The following is a 16,285-nucleotide window of genomic DNA, read 5'->3' on the forward strand; positions in this document are numbered from 1 at the left end:
CGAAGATCGCGAGAGACTCTGAGATATGTGAGAAATACATCTATAAAATGTAATTCAGACTGCCTCGTCCCACCTTATGCTGTACCGCTTTGGCAAATGCTTTATCTGCGCCATTCGCCTTAATCACATCTGAGAGTAAATCTTAAAAAAACGCCCGTCGCTAATTGTTCGTCATCACAGGTACTGTTTGCTATACGGCCACGACGCGCAACTGATTTCCAAAATTCATGTTTCTCCTGTGAGGATGGAACTTACGACCCCTGGTTTATTAGACCAGTGCTCTACCACTGAGCTAAAGAGGCGCGGCCTAGCGGTACTCTTGGGTACTTCGTCCTTACGGTCGTCTGCATCATCAGACTTTAGCTGACAACAATTCATATTATCGGCTAATATTTGCAGCTATGGCGACAAATTACTGCTTGGCTACACATCTGACACGTAACCGATGTGCTCTCCAAACCACAACACTTGCTTTTCAGAACATGTCTTTTACACATGTCTACAAAATCACCTTCACCTTCAAATACAGTTTCCTTGCGACTGACAGAGACGTAGGCAAAGTTTAAAGTTGCTATTTCCATTAAATCTCGTTAATCAGAAAAACGGTAATTTACACCTGCAGCGGAACAAATTTCCGTTTCGCCCAGCGTCTGGCTCGAACCCACGATCCTGGGATTAAGTGTCTGACGCTCTACCGACTGAGATAGCCGGCTACCTCGGTGAATACTTGCCGGGTAGCACGTCACACAGTACTCGTTTGGGTTGGGTGGTCCCATACAGCATCTCTCCATGCTGCCTAATGTTTTCCTAACGTCACACTCGTCACGTACTTCACTTTTATGTCATAATCATTTCTGAGAGGCAAAGAAATTGCATGACAACAAGCAGAGCTAGTGGCGTCAAAATTAACACACATACTTTATGTGACTCAAAAGCCGAACGAGTTACTTTCCGACGTTGTTTTAGATGTGCAAATGCCAGTCAAAACTCGCGGTGTCGGCACTCTGCCGACCATTTCGCTAGTTAACACCGGTCTTGCTGTGTGTGTTTCAAGCTCAAGAGCATCTCCAAGCAAAAAATGGTCAACAGCAACATTCAGACTGTTTCGTACTGCTCAATTGCTACATTAAAACGGTATGTTTCTTTTTCAGAACTGGAAAAACACAAGCGTGACAGCATTCGAACCTGTAATCTTCAGAGCCGAAGTCCGACGCCTTATCCATTAGGCCACACGGTCACTGACGACCAACATTTACATGTATACGACTCATCTCGAAACGCTCACACCCCTGAGGATTTGTGTTTTCGTTCTACACAGCCGCTGCCCCTTGCTCTTTCCCACCCATTCGTTACATTCAACCTCTGACGAGACCGACCAAATATAGACTGAGAAACAAGACCACACAATTTGTGCATTCGGAATCGAAGGCAGGCCGTCCCTCGCCGCATTTGCTACGATGGCCATTTGCTACTTCTGCAGAAGCGGCGACGACGACGACGACGACGACGACGACGACGACGACGACGACGAAGATCGCGAGAGACTCTGAGATATGTGAGAAATACATCTATAAAATGTAATTCAGACTGCCTCGTCCCACCTTATGCTGTACCGCTTTGGCAAATGCTTTATCTGCGCCATTCGCCTTAATCACATCTGAGAGTAAATCTTAAAAAAACGCCTGTCGCTAATTGTTCGTCATCACAGGTACTGTTTGCTATACGGCCACGACGCGCAACTGATTTCCAAAATTCATCTTTCTCCTGTGAGGATGGAACTTACAACCCCTGGTTTATTAGTCCAGTGCTCTACCACTGAGCTAAAGAGCCACGGCCTAGCGGTACTCTTGGGTACTTCGTCCTTACGGTCGTCTGCACCATCAGACTTTAGCTGACAACACTTCATATTACCGGCTAATATTTGCAGCTATGGCGACAAATTACTGCTTGGCTACACATCTTACACGTAACCGATGTGCTCTCGGAACCACAACACTTGCTTTTCAGAACATGTCTTTCACACATGTCTACAAAATCACCTTCACCTTCAAATACAGTTTCCTTGCGACTGACAGAGACGTAGGCAAAGTTTAAAGTTGCTATTTCCATTAAATCTCGTTAATCAGAAAAACGGTAATTTACACCTGCAGCGGAACAAAATTCCGTTCCGCCCAGCGTCTGGCTCGAACCCACGACCCTGGGATTAAGAGTCTGACGCTCTACCGACTGAGATAGCCGGCTACCTCGGTGAATACTTGCCGGGTAGCACGTCACACAGTACTCGTTTGGGTTGGGTGGTCCCATACAGAATCTCTCCATGCTGCCTAATGTTTTCCTAACGTCACACTCGTCACGTACTTCACTTTTATGTCATAATCATTTCTGAGAGGCAAAGAAATTGCATGACAACAAGCAGAGCTAGTGGCGTCAAAATTAACACACATACTTTATGTGACTCAAAAGCCGAACGAGTTACTTTCCGACGTTGTTTTAGATGTGCAAGTGCCAGTCAAAACTCGCGGTGTCGGCACTCTGCCGACCATTTCGTTAGTTAACACCGGTCTTGCTGTGTGTGTTTCAAGCTACACTAGATCGCGTGTTAAAAAATGGTCAACAGCAACATTCAGACGGTTTCGTACTGCTCAATTGCTACATTAAAACGGTATGTTTCTTTTTCAGAACTGGAAAAACACAAGCGTGACAGCATTCGAACCTGTAATCTTCAGATACGAAGTCCGACGCCTTATCCATTAGACCACACGGTCACTGACGATCAACATTTACATGTATACGACTCATCTCGAAACGCTCACACCCCTGAGGATTTGTGTTTTCGTTCTACACAGCCGCTGCCCCTTGCTCTTTCCCACCCATTCGTTACATTCAACCTCTGACGAGACCGACCAAATATAGACTGAGAAACAAGACCACACAATTTGTGCATTCGGAATCGAAGGCAGGCCGTCCCTCGCCGCATTTGCTACGATGGCCATTTGCTACTTCTGCAGAAGCGGCGGCGGCGACGACGACGACGACGACGACGACGAAGATCGCGAGAGACTCTGAGATATGTGAGAAATACATCTATAAAATGTAATTCAGACTGCCTCGTCCCACCTTATGCTGTACCGCTTTGGCAAATGCTTTATCTGCGCCATTCGCCTTAATCACATCTGAGAGTAAATCTTAAAAAAACGCCTGTCGCTAATTGTTCGTCATCACAGGTACTGTTTGCTATACGGCCACGACGCGCAACTGATTTCCAAAATTCATCTTTCTCCTGTGAGGATGGAACTTACAACCCCTGGTTTATTAGTCCAGTGCTCTACCACTGAGCTAAAGAGCCACGGCCTAGCGGTACTCTTGGGTACTTCGTCCTTACGGTCGTCTGCACCATCAGACTTTAGCTGACAACACTTCATATTACCGGCTAATATTTGCAGCTATGGCGACAAATTACTGCTTGGCTACACATCTTACACGTAACCGATGTGCTCTCGGAACCACAACACTTGCTTTTCAGAACATGTCTTTCACACATGTCTACAAAATCACCTTCACCTTCAAATACAGTTTCCTTGCGACTGACAGAGACGTAGGCAAAGTTTAAAGTTGCTATTTCCATTAAATCTCGTTAATCAGAAAAACGGTAATTTACACCTGCAGCGGAACAAAATTCCGTTCCGCCCAGAGTCTGGCTCGAACCCACGACCCTGGGATTAAGAGTCTGACGCTCTACCGACTGAGATAGCCGGCTACCTCGGTGAATACTTGCCGGGTAGCACGTCACACAGTACTCGTTTGGGTTGGGTGGTCCCATACAGAATCTCTCCATGCTGCCTAATGTTTTCCTAACGTCACACTCGTCACGTACTTCACTTTTATGTCATAATCATTTCTGAGAGGCAAAGAAATTGCATGACAACAAGCAGAGCTAGTGGCGTCAAAATTAACACACATACTTTATGTGACTCAAAAGCCGAACGAGTTACTTTCCGACGTTGTTTTAGATGTGCAAGTGCCAGTCAAAACTCGCGGTGTCTGCACTCTGCCGACCATTTCGTTAGTTAACACCGGTCTTGCTGTGTGTGTTTCAAGCTCAAGAGCATCTCCAAGCAAAAAATGGTCAACAGCAACATTCAGACGGTTTCGTACTGCTCAATTGCTACATTAAAACGGTATGTTTCTTTTTCAGAACTGGAAAAACACAAGCGTGACAGCATTCGAACCTGCAATCTTCAGAGCCGAAGTCCGACGCCTTATCCATTAGGCCACACGGTCACTGTCGACCAACATTTACATGTATACGACTCATCTCGAAACGCTCACACCCCTGAGGATTTGTGTTTTCGTTCTACACAGCCGCTGCCCCTTGCTCTTTCCCACCCATTCGTTACATTCAACCTCTGACGTGACCGACCAAATATAGACTGAGAAACAAGACCACACACTTTGTGCATTCGGAATCGAAGGCAGGGCGTCCCTCGCTGCATTTGCTACGATGGCCATTTGCTACTTCTGCAGAAGCGGCGGCGGCGACGACGACGACGACGACGACGACGACGACGACGACGAAGATCGCGAGAGGCTCTGAGATATGTGAGAAATACATCTATAAAATGTAATTCAGACTGCCTCGTCCCACCTTATGCTGTACCGCTTTGGCAAATGCTTTATCTGCGCCATTCGCCTTAATCACATCTGAGAGTAAATCTTAAAAAAACGCCTGTCGCTAATTGTTCGTCATCACAGGTACTGTTTGCTATACGGCCACGACGCGCAACTGATTTCCAAAATTCATCTTTCTCCTGTGAGGATGGAACTTACAACCCCTGGTTTATTAGACCAGTGCTCTACCACTGAGCTAAAGTGCCGCGGCCTAGCGGTACTTTTGGGTACTTCGTCCTTACGGTCGTCTGCACCATCAGACTTTAGCTGACAACACTTCATATTACCGGCTAATATTTGCAGCTATGGCGACAAATTACTGCTTGGCTACACATCTGACACGTAACCGATGTGCTCTCCAAACCACAACACTTGCTTTTCAGAACATGTCTTTCACACATGTCTACAAAATCACCTTCACCTTCAAATACAGTTTCCTTGCGACTGACAGAGACGTAGGCAAAGTTTAAAGTTGCTATTTCCATTAAATCTCGTTAATCAGAAAAACGGTAATTTACACCTGCAGCGGAACAAAATTCCGTTCCGCCCAGCGTCTGGCTCGAACCCACGACCCTGGGATTAAGAGTCTGACGCTCTACCGACTGAGATAGCCGGCTACCTCGGTGAATACTTGCCGGGTAGCACGTCACACAGTACTCGTTTGGGTTGGGTGGTCCCATACAGAATCTCTCCATGCTGCCTAATGTTTTCCTAACGTCACACTCGTCACGTACTTCACTTTTATGTCATAATCATTTCTGAGAGGCAAAGAAATTGCATGACAACAAGCAGAGCTAGTGGCGTCAAAATTAACACACATACTTTATGTGACTCAAAAGCCGAACGAGTTACTTTCCGACGTTGTTTTAGATGTGCAAGTGCCAGTCAAAACTCGCGGTGTCGGCACTCTGCCGACCATTTCGTTAGTTAACACCGGTCTTGCTGTGTGTGTTTCAAGCTCAAGAGCATCTCCAAGCAAAAAATGGTCAACAGCAACATTCAGACGGTTTCGTACTGCTCAATTGCTACATTAAAACGGTATGTTTCTTTTTCAGAACTGGAAAAACACAAGCGTGACAGCATTCGAACCTGTAATCTTCAGATACGAAGTCCGACGCCTTATCCATTAGACCACACGGTCACTGACGATCAACATTTACATGTATACGACTCATCTCGAAACGCTCACACCCCTGAGGATTTGTGTTTTCGTTCTACACAGCCGCTGCCCCTTGCTCTTTCCCACCCATTCGTTACATTCAACCTCTGACGAGACCGACCAAATATAGACTGAGAAACAAGACCACACAATTTGTGCATTCGGAATCGAAGGCAGGCCGTCCCTCGCCGCATTTGCTACGATGGCCATTTGCTACTTCTGCAGAAGCGGCGGCGGCGACGACGACGACGACGACGACGACGAAGATCGCGAGAGACTCTGAGATATGTGAGAAATACATCTATAAAATGTAATTCAGACTGCCTCGTCCCACCTTATGCTGTACCGCTTTGGCAAATGCTTTATCTGCGCCATTCGCCTTAATCACATCTGAGAGTAAATCTTAAAAAAACGCCCGTCGCTAATTGTTCGTCATCACAGGTACTGTTTGCTATACGGCCACGACGCGCAACTGATTTCCAAAATTCATGTTTCTCCTGTGAGGATGGAACTTACGACCCCTGGTTTATTAGACCAGTGCTCTACCACTGAGCTAAAGAGGCGCGGCCTAGCGGTACTCTTGGGTACTTCGTCCTTACGGTCGTCTGCATCATCAGACTTTAGCTGACAACAATTCATATTATCGGCTAATATTTGCAGCTATGGCGACAAATTACTGCTTGGCTACACTTCTGACACGTAACCGATGTGCTCTCCAAACCACAACACTTGCATTTCAGAACATGTCTTTATACATGTCTACAAAATCACCTTCACCTTCAAATACAGTTTCCTTGCGACTGACAGAGACGTAGGCAAAGTTTAAAGTTGCTATTTCCATTAAATCTCGTTAATCAGAAAAACGGTAATTTACACCTGCAGCGGAACAAATTTCCGTTTCGCCCAGCGTCTGGCTCGAACCCACGATCCTGGGATTAAGTGTCTGACGCTCTACCGACTGAGATAGCCGGCTACCTCGGTGAATACTTGCCGGGTAGCACGTCACACAGTACTCGTTTGGGTTGGGTGGTCCCATACAGCATCTCTCCATGCTGCCTAATGTTTTCCTAACGTCACACTCGTCACGTACTTCACTTTTATGTCATAATCATTTCTGAGAGGCAAAGAAATTGCATGACAACAAGCAGAGCTAGTGGCGTCAAAATTAACACACATACTTTATGTGACTCAAAAGCCGAACGAGTTACTTTCCGACGTTGTTTTAGATGTGCAAATGCCAGTCAAAACTCGCGGTGTCGGCACTCTGCCGACCATTTCGCTAGTTAACACCGGTCTTGCTGTGTGTGTTTCAAGCTCAAGAGCATCTCCAAGCAAAAAATGGTCAACAGCAACATTCAGACGGTTTCGTACTGCTCAATTGCTACATTAAAACGGTATGTTTCTTTTTCAGAACTGGAAAAACACAAGCGTGACAGCATTCGAACCTGTAATCTTCAGAGCCGAAGTCCGACGCCTTATCCATTAGGCCACACGGTCACTGACGACCAACATTTACATGTATACGACTCATCTCGAAACGCTCACACCCCTGAGGATTTGTGTTTTCGTTCTACACAGCCGCTGCCCCTTGCTCTTTCCCACCCATTCGTTACATTCAACCTCTGACGAGACCGACCAAATATAGACTGAGAAACAAGACCACACAATTTGTGCATTCGGAATCGAAGGCAGGCCGTCCCTCGCCGCATTTGCTACGATGGCCATTTGCTACTTCTGCAGAAGCGGCGACGACGACGACGACGACGACGACGACGACGACGACGACGACGACGAAGATCGCGAGAGACTCTGAGATATGTGAGAAATACATCTATAAAATGTAATTCAGACTGCCTCGTCCCACCTTATGCTGTACCGCTTTGGCAAATGCTTTATCTGCGCCATTCGCCTTAATCACATCTGAGAGTAAATCTTAAAAAAACGCCTGTCGCTAATTGTTCGTCATCACAGGTACTGTTTGCTATACGGCCACGACGCGCAACTGATTTCCAAAATTCATCTTTCTCCTGTGAGGATGGAACTTACAACCCCTGGTTTATTAGTCCAGTGCTCTACCACTGAGCTAAAGAGCCACGGCCTAGCGGTACTCTTGGGTACTTCGTCCTTACGGTCGTCTGCACCATCAGACTTTAGCTGACAACACTTCATATTACCGGCTAATATTTGCAGCTATGGCGACAAATTACTGCTTGGCTACACATCTGACACGTAACCGATGTGCTCTCGGAACCACAACACTTGCTTTTCAGAACATGTCTTTCACACATGTCTACAAAATCACCTTCACCTTCAAATACAGTTTCCTTGCGACTGACAGAGACGTAGGCAAAGTTTAAAGTTGCTATTTCCATTAAATCTCGTTAATCAGAAAAACGGTAATTTACACCTGCAGCGGAACAAAATTCCATTCCGCCCAGCGTCTGGGTCGAACCCGCGACCCTGGGATTAAGGGTCTGACGCTCTACCGACTGAGATAGCCGGCTACCTCGGTGAATATTTGCCGGGTAGCACGTCACACAGTACTCGTTTGGGTTGGGTGGTCCCATACAGAATCTCTCCATGCTGCCTAATGTTTTCCTAACGTCACACTCGTCACGTACTTCACTTTTATGTCATAATCATTTCTGAGAGGCAAAGAAATTGCATGACAACAAGCAGAGCTAGTGGCGTCAAAATTAACACACATACTTTATGTGACTCAAAAGCCGAACGAGTTACTTTCCGACGTTGTTTTAGATGTGCAAGTGCCAGTCAAAACTCGCGGTGTCGGCACTCTGCCGACCATTTCGTTAGTTAACACCGGTCTTGCTGTGTGTGTTTCAAGCTCAAGAGCATCTCCAAGCAAAAAATGGTCAACAGCAACATTCAGACGGTTTCGTACTGCTCAATTGCTACATTAAAACGGTATGTTTCTTTTTCAGAACTGGAAAAACACAAGCGTGACAGCATTCGAACCTGTAATCTTCAGATAGGAAGTAAGACGCCTTATCCATTAGACCACACGGTCACTGACGATCAACATTTACATGTATACGACTCATCTCGAAACGCTCACACCCCTGAGGATTTGTGTTTTCGTTCTACACAGCCGCTGCCCCTTGCTCTTTCCCACCCATTCGTTACATTCAACCTCCGACGAGACCGACCAAATATAGACTGAGAAACAAGACCACACAATTTGTGCATTCGGAATCGAAGGCAGGCCGTCCCTCGCCGCATTTGCTACGATGGCCATTTGCTACTTCTGCAGAAGCGGCGGCGGCGACGACGACGACGACGACGACGACGACTACGACGACGACGAAGATCGCGAGAGACTCTGAGATATGTGAGAAATACATCTATAAAATGTAATTCAGACTGCCTCGTCCCACCTTATGCTGTACCGCTTTGGCAAATGCTTTATCTGCGCCATTCGCCTTAATCACATCTGAGAGTAAATCTTAAAAAAAACGCCTGTCGCTAATTGTTCGTCATCACAGGTACTGTTTGCTATACGGCCACGACGCGCAACTGATTTCCAAAATTCATCTTTCTCCTGTGAGGATGGAACTTACAACCCCTGGTTTATTAGACCAGTGCTCTACCACTGAGCTAAACAGGCGCGGCCTAGCGGTACTCTTGGGTACTTCGTCCTTACGGTCGTCTGCACCATCAGACTTTAGCTGACAACACTTCATATTACCGGCTAATATTTGCAGCTATGGCGACAAATTACTGCTTGGCTACACATCTGACACGTAACCGATGTGCTCTCCAAACCACAACACTTGCATTTCAGAACATGTCTTTCACACATGTCTACAAAATCACCTTCACCTTCAAATACAGTTTCCTTGCGACTGACAGAGACGTAGGCAAAGTTTAAAGTTGCTATTTCCATTAAATCTCGTTAATCAGAAAAACGGTAATTTACACCTGCAGCGGAACAAAATTCCGTTCCGCCCAGCGTCTGGCTCGAACCCACGACCCTGGGATTAAGAGTCTGACGCTCTACCGACTGAGTTAGCCGGCTACCTCGGTGAATACTTGCCGGGTAGCACGTCACACAGTACTCGTTTGGGTTGGGTGGTCCCATACAGAATCTCTCCATGCTGCCTAATGTTTTCCTAACGTCACACTCGTCACGTACTTCACTTTTATGTCATAATCATTTCTGAGAGGCAAAGAAATTGCATGACAACAAGCAGAGCTAGTGGCGTCAAAATTAACACACATACTTTATGTGACTCAAAAGCCGAACGAGTTACTTTCCGACGTTGTTTTAGATGTGCAAGTGCCAGTCAAAACTCGCGGTGTCGGCACTCTGCCGACCATTTCGTTAGTTAACACCGGTCTTGCTGTGTGTGTTTCAAGCTCAAGAGCATCTCCAAGCAAAAAATGGTCAACAGCAACATTCAGACGGTTTCGTACTGCTCAATTGCTACATTAAAACGGTATGTTTCTTTTTCAGAACTGGAAAAACACAAGCGTGACAGCACTCGAACCTGTAATCTTCAGATACGAAGTAAGACGCCTTATCCATTAGACCACACGGTCACTGACGATCAACATTTACATGTATACGACTCATCTCGAAACGCTCACACCCCTGAGGATTTGTGTTTTCGTTCTACACAGCCGCTGCCCCTTGCTCTTTCCCACCCATTCGTTACATTCAACCTCTGACGAGACCGACCAAATATAGACTGAGAAACAAGACCACACAATTTGTGCATTCGGAATCGAAGGCAGGCCGTCCCTCGCCGCATTTGCTACGATGGCCATTTGCTACTTCTGCAGAAGCGGCGGCGGCGGCGACGACGACGACGACGACGACGACGACGAAGATCGCGAGAGACTCTGAGATATGTGAGAAATACATCTATAAAATGTAATTCAGACTGCCTCGTCCCACCTTATGCTGTACCGCTTTGGCAAATGCTTTATCTGCGCCATTCGCCTTAATCACATCTGAGAGTAAATCTTAAAAAAACGCCTGTCGCTAATTGTTCGTCATCACAGGTACTGTTTGCTATACGGCCACGACGCGCAACTGATTTCCAAAATTCATCTTTCTCCTGTGAGGATGGAACTTACAACCCCTGGTTTATTAGACCAGTGCTCTACCACTGAGCTAAAGAGCCGCGGCCTAGCGGTACTCTTGGGTACTTCGTCCTTACGGTCGTCTGCACCATCAGACTTTAGCTGACAACACTTCATATTACCGGCTAATATTTGCAGCTATGGCGACAAATTACTGCTTGGCTACACATCTGACACGTAACCGATGTGCTCTCCAAACCACAACACTTGCATTTCAGATCATGTCTTTCACACATGTCTACAAAATCACCTTCACCTTCAAATACAGTTTCCTTGCGACTGACAGAGACGTAGGCAAAGTTTAAAGTTGCTATTTCCATTAAATCTCGTTAATCAGAAAAACGGTAATTTACACCTGCAGCGGAACAAAATTCCGTTCCGCCCAGCGTCTGGCTCGAACCCACGACCCTGGGATTAAGAGTCTGACGCTCTACCGACTGAGTTAGCCGGCTACCTCGGTGAATACTTGCCGGGTAGCACGTCACACAGTACTCGTTTGGGTTGGGTGGTCCCATATAGAATCTCTCCATGCTGCCTAATGTTTTCCTAACGTCACACTCGTCACGTACTTCACTTTTATGTCATAATCATTTCTGAGAGGCAAAGAAATTGCATGACAACAAGCAGAGCTAGTGGCGTCAAAATTAACACACATACTTTATGTGACTCAAAAGCCGAACGAGTTACTTTCCGACGTTGTTTTAGATGTGCAAGTGCCAGTCAAAACTCGCGGTGTCTGCACTCTGCCGACCATTTCGTTAGTTAACACCGGTCTTGCTGTGTGTGTTTCAAGCTCAAGAGCATCTCCAAGCAAAAAATGGTCAACAGCAACATTCAGAAGGTTTCGTGCTGCTCAACGGCTACATTAAAACGGTATGTTTCTTTTTCAGAACTGGAAAAACACAAGCGTGACAGCATTCGAACCTGTAATCTTCAGAGCCGAAGTCCGACGCCTTATCCATTAGGCCACACGGTCACTGACGACCAACATTTACTTGTATACGACTCATCTCGAAACGCTCACACCCCTGAGGATTTGTGTTTTCGTTCTACACAGCCGCTGCCCCTTGCTCTTTCCCACCCATTCGTTACATTCAACCTCTGACGTGACCGACCAAATATAGACTGAGAAACAAGACCACACACTTTGTGCATTCGGAATCGAAGGCAGGGCGTCCCTCGCCGCATTTGCTACGATGGCCATTTGCTACTTCTGCAGAAGCGGCGGCGGCGGCGACGACGACGACGACGACGACGACGACGACGACGAAGATCGCGAGAGGCTCTGAGATATGTGAGAAATACATCTATAAAATGTAATTCAGACTGCCTCGTCCCACCTTATGCTGTACCGCTTTGGCAAATGCTTTATCTGCGCCATTCGCCTTAATCACATCTGAGAGTAAATCTTAAAAAAACGCCTGTCGCTAATTGTTCGTCATCACAGGTACTGTTTGCTATACGGCCACGACGCGCAACTGATTTCCAAAATTCATCTTTCTCCTGTGAGGATGGAACTTACAACCCCTGGTTTATTAGACCAGTGCTCTACCACTGAGCTAAAGAGGCGCGGCCTAGCGGTACTCTTGGGTACTTCGTCCTTACGGTCGTTTGCACCATCAGACTTTAGCTGACAACACTTCATATTACCGGCTAATATTTGCAGCTATGGCGACAAATTACTGCTTGGCTACACATCTGACACGTAACCGATGTGCTCTCCAAACCACAACACTTGCTTTTCAGAACATGTCTTTCACACATGTCTACAAAATCACCTTCACCTTCAAATACAGTTTCCTTGCGACTGACAGAGATGTAGGCAAAGTTTAAAGTTGCTATTTCCATTAAATCTCGTTAATCAGAAAAACGGTAATTTACACCTGCAGCGGAACAAAATTCCGTTCCGCCCAGCGTCTGGCTCGAACCCACGACCCTGGGATTAAGAGTCTGACGCTCTACCGACTGAGATAGCCGGCTACCTCGGTGAATACTTGCCGGGTAGCACGTCACACAGTACTCGTTTGGGTTGGGTGGTCCCATACAGAATCTCTCCATGCTGCCTAATGTTTTCCTAACGTCACACTCGTCACGTACTTCACTTTTATGTCATAATCATTTCTGAGAGGCAAAGAAATTGCATGACAACAAGCAGAGCTAGTGGCGTCAAAATTAACACACATACTTTATGTGACTCAAAAGCCGAACGAGTTACTTTCCGACGTTGTTTTAGATGTGCAAGTGCCAGTCAAAACTCGCGGTGTCGGCACTCTGCCGACCATTTCGTTAGTTAACACCGGTCTTGCTGTGTGTGTTTCAAGCTCAAGAGCATCTCCAAGCAAAAAATGGTCAACAGCAACATTCAGACGGTTTCGTACTGCTCAATTGCTACATTAAAACGGTATGTTTCTTTTTCAGAACTGGAAAAACACAAGCGTGACAGCATTCGAACCTGTAATCTTCAGATACGAAGTCCGACGCCTTATCCATTAGACCACACGGTCACTGACGATCAACATTTACATGTATACGACTCATCTCGAAACGCTCACACCCCTGAGGATTTGTGTTTTCGTTCTACACAGCCGCTGCCCCTTGCTCTTTCCCACCCATTCGTTACATTCAACCTCTGACGAGACCGACCAAATATAGACTGAGAAACAAGACCACACAATTTGTGCATTCGGAATCGAAGGCAGGCCGTCCCTCGCCGCATTTGCTACGATGGCCATTTGCTACTTCTGCAGAAGCGGCGGCGGCGACGACGACGACGACGACGACGACGAAGATCGCGAGAGACTCTGAGATATGTGAGAAATACATCTATAAAATGTAATTCAGACTGCCTCGTCCCACCTTATGCTGTACCGCTTTGGCAAATGCTTTATCTGCGCCATTCGCCTTAATCACATCTGAGAGTAAATCTTAAAAAAACGCCCGTCGCTAATTGTTCGTCATCACAGGTACTGTTTTCTATACGGCCACGACGCGCAACTGATTTCCAAAATTCATCTTTCTCCTGTGAGGATGGAACTTACAACCCCTGGTTTATTAGACCAGTGCTCTACCACTGAGCTAAAGAGCCGCGGCCTAGCGGTACTCTTGGGTACTTCGTCCTTACGGTCGTCTGCACCATCAGACTTTAGCTGACAACACTTCATATTACCGGCTAATATTTGCAGCTATGGCGACAAATTACTGCTTGGCTACACATCTGACACGTAACCGATGTGCTCTCCAAACCACAACACTTGCTTTTCAGAACATGTCTTTCACACATGTCTACAAAATCACCTTCACCTTCAAATACAGTTTCCTTGCGACTGACAGAGACGTAGGCAAAGTTTAAAGTTGCTATTTCCATTAAATCTCGTTAATCAGAAAAACGGTAATTTACACCTGCAGCGGAACAAAATTCCGTTCCGCCCAGCGTCTGGCTCGAACCCACGACCCTGGGATTAAGAGTCTGACGCTCTACCGACTGAGATAGCCGGCTACCTCGGTGAATACTTGCCGGGTAGCACGTCACACAGTACTCGTTTGGGTTGGGTGGTCCCATACAGAATCTCTCCATGCTGCCTAATGTTTTCCTAACGTCACACTCGTCACGTACTTCACTTTTATGTCATAATCATTTCTGAGAGGCAAAGAAATTGCATGACAACAAGCAGAGCTAGTGGCGTCAAAATTAACACACATACTTTATGTGACTCAAAAGCCGAACGAGTTACTTTCCGACGTTGTTTTAGATGTGCAAGTGCCAGTCAAAACTCGCGGTGTCGGCACTCTGCCGACCATTTCGTTAGTTAACACCGGTCTTGCTGTGTGTGTTTCAAGCTCAAGAGCATCTCCAAGCAAAAAATGGTCAACAGCAACATTCAGACGGTTTCGTACTGCTCAATTGCTACATTAAAACGGTATGTTTCTTTTTCAGAACTGGAAAAACACAAGCGTGAAAGCATTCGAACCTGTAATCTTCAGAGCCGAAGTCCGACGCCTTATCCATTAGGCCACACGGTCACTGACGACCAACATTTACTTGTATACGACTCATCTCGAAACGCTCACACCCCTGAGGATTTGTGTTTTCGTTCTACACAGCCGCTGCCCCTTGCTCTTTCCCACCCATTCGTTACATTCAACCTCTGACGTGACCGACCAAATATAGACTGAGAAACAAGACCACACACTTTGTGCATTCGGAATCGAAGGCAGGGCGTCCCTCGCCGCATTTGCTACGATGGCCATTTGCTACTTCTGCAGAAGCGGCGGCGGCGACGACGACGACGACGACGACGAAGATCGCGAGAGGCTCTGAGATATGTGAGAAATACATCTATAAAATGTAATTCAGACTGCCTCGTCCCACCTTATGCTGTACCGCTTTGGCAAATGCTTTATCTGCGCCATTCGCCTTAATCACATCTGAGAGTAAATCTTAAAAAAACGCCTGTCGCTAATTGTTCGTCATCACAGGTACTGTTTGCTATACGGCCACGACGCGCAACTGATTTCCAAAATTCATCTTTCTCCTGTGAGGATGGAACTTACAACCCCTGGTTTATTAGACCAGTGCTCTACCACTGAGCTAAAGAGGCGCGGCCTAGCGGTACTCTTGGGTACTTCGTCCTTACGGTCGTTTGCACCATCAGACTTTAGCTGACAACACTTCATATTACCGGCTAATATTTGCAGCTATGGCGACAAATTACTGCTTGGCTACACATCTGACACGTAACCGATGTGCTCTCCAAACCACAACACTTGCTTTTCAGAACATGTCTTTCACACATGTCTACAAAATCACCTTCACCTTCAAATACAGTTTCCTTGCGACTGACAGAGATGTAGGCAAAGTTTAAAGTTGCTATTTCCATTAAATCTCGTTAATCAGAAAAACGGTACTTTACACCTGCAGCGGAACAAAATTCCGTTCCGCCCAGCGTCTGGCTCGAACCCACGACCCTGGGATTAAGAGTCTGACGCTCTACCGACTGAGATAGCCGGCTACCTCGGTGAATACTTGCCGGGTAGCACGTCACACAGTACTCGTTTGGGTTGGGTGGTCCCATACAGAATCTCTCCATGCTGCCTAATGTTTTCCTAACGTCACACTCGTCACGTACTTCACTTTTATGTCATAATCATTTCTGAGAGGCAAAGAAATTGCATGACAACAAGCAGAGCTAGTGGCGTCAAAATTAACACACATACTTTATGTGACTCAAAAGCCGAACGAGTTACTTTCCGACGTTGTTTTAGATGTGCAAGTGCCAGTCAAAACTCGCGGTGTCGGCACTCTGCCGACCATTTCGTTAGTTAACACCGGTCTTGCTGTGTGTGTTTCAAGCT

At 46.4% G+C, this 16,285-nt stretch overlaps 2 non-coding genes across 2 annotated transcripts; both read right to left on the minus strand.

Annotated features, from left to right (window-relative positions):
- Nucleotides 1-228: 228 nt before the first annotated feature.
- Trnai-aau (transfer RNA isoleucine (anticodon AAU)) lies at nt 229-302 on the minus strand. The gene has a single exon. It is a non-coding gene; the product is annotated as a tRNA-Ile (tRNA).
- Nucleotides 303-6,316: 6,014 nt separating this feature from the next.
- Nucleotides 6,317-6,390, minus strand: Trnai-aau (transfer RNA isoleucine (anticodon AAU)). Its single transcript has one exon. It is a non-coding gene; the product is annotated as a tRNA-Ile (tRNA).
- Nucleotides 6,391-16,285: the final 9,895 nt, after the last annotated feature.

Source organism: Schistocerca gregaria, unplaced genomic scaffold, assembly GCF_023897955.1.
Source record: "Schistocerca gregaria isolate iqSchGreg1 unplaced genomic scaffold, iqSchGreg1.2 ptg000285l, whole genome shotgun sequence".
In the NCBI taxonomy this organism is placed as follows: domain Eukaryota; kingdom Metazoa; phylum Arthropoda; class Insecta; order Orthoptera; family Acrididae; genus Schistocerca; species Schistocerca gregaria.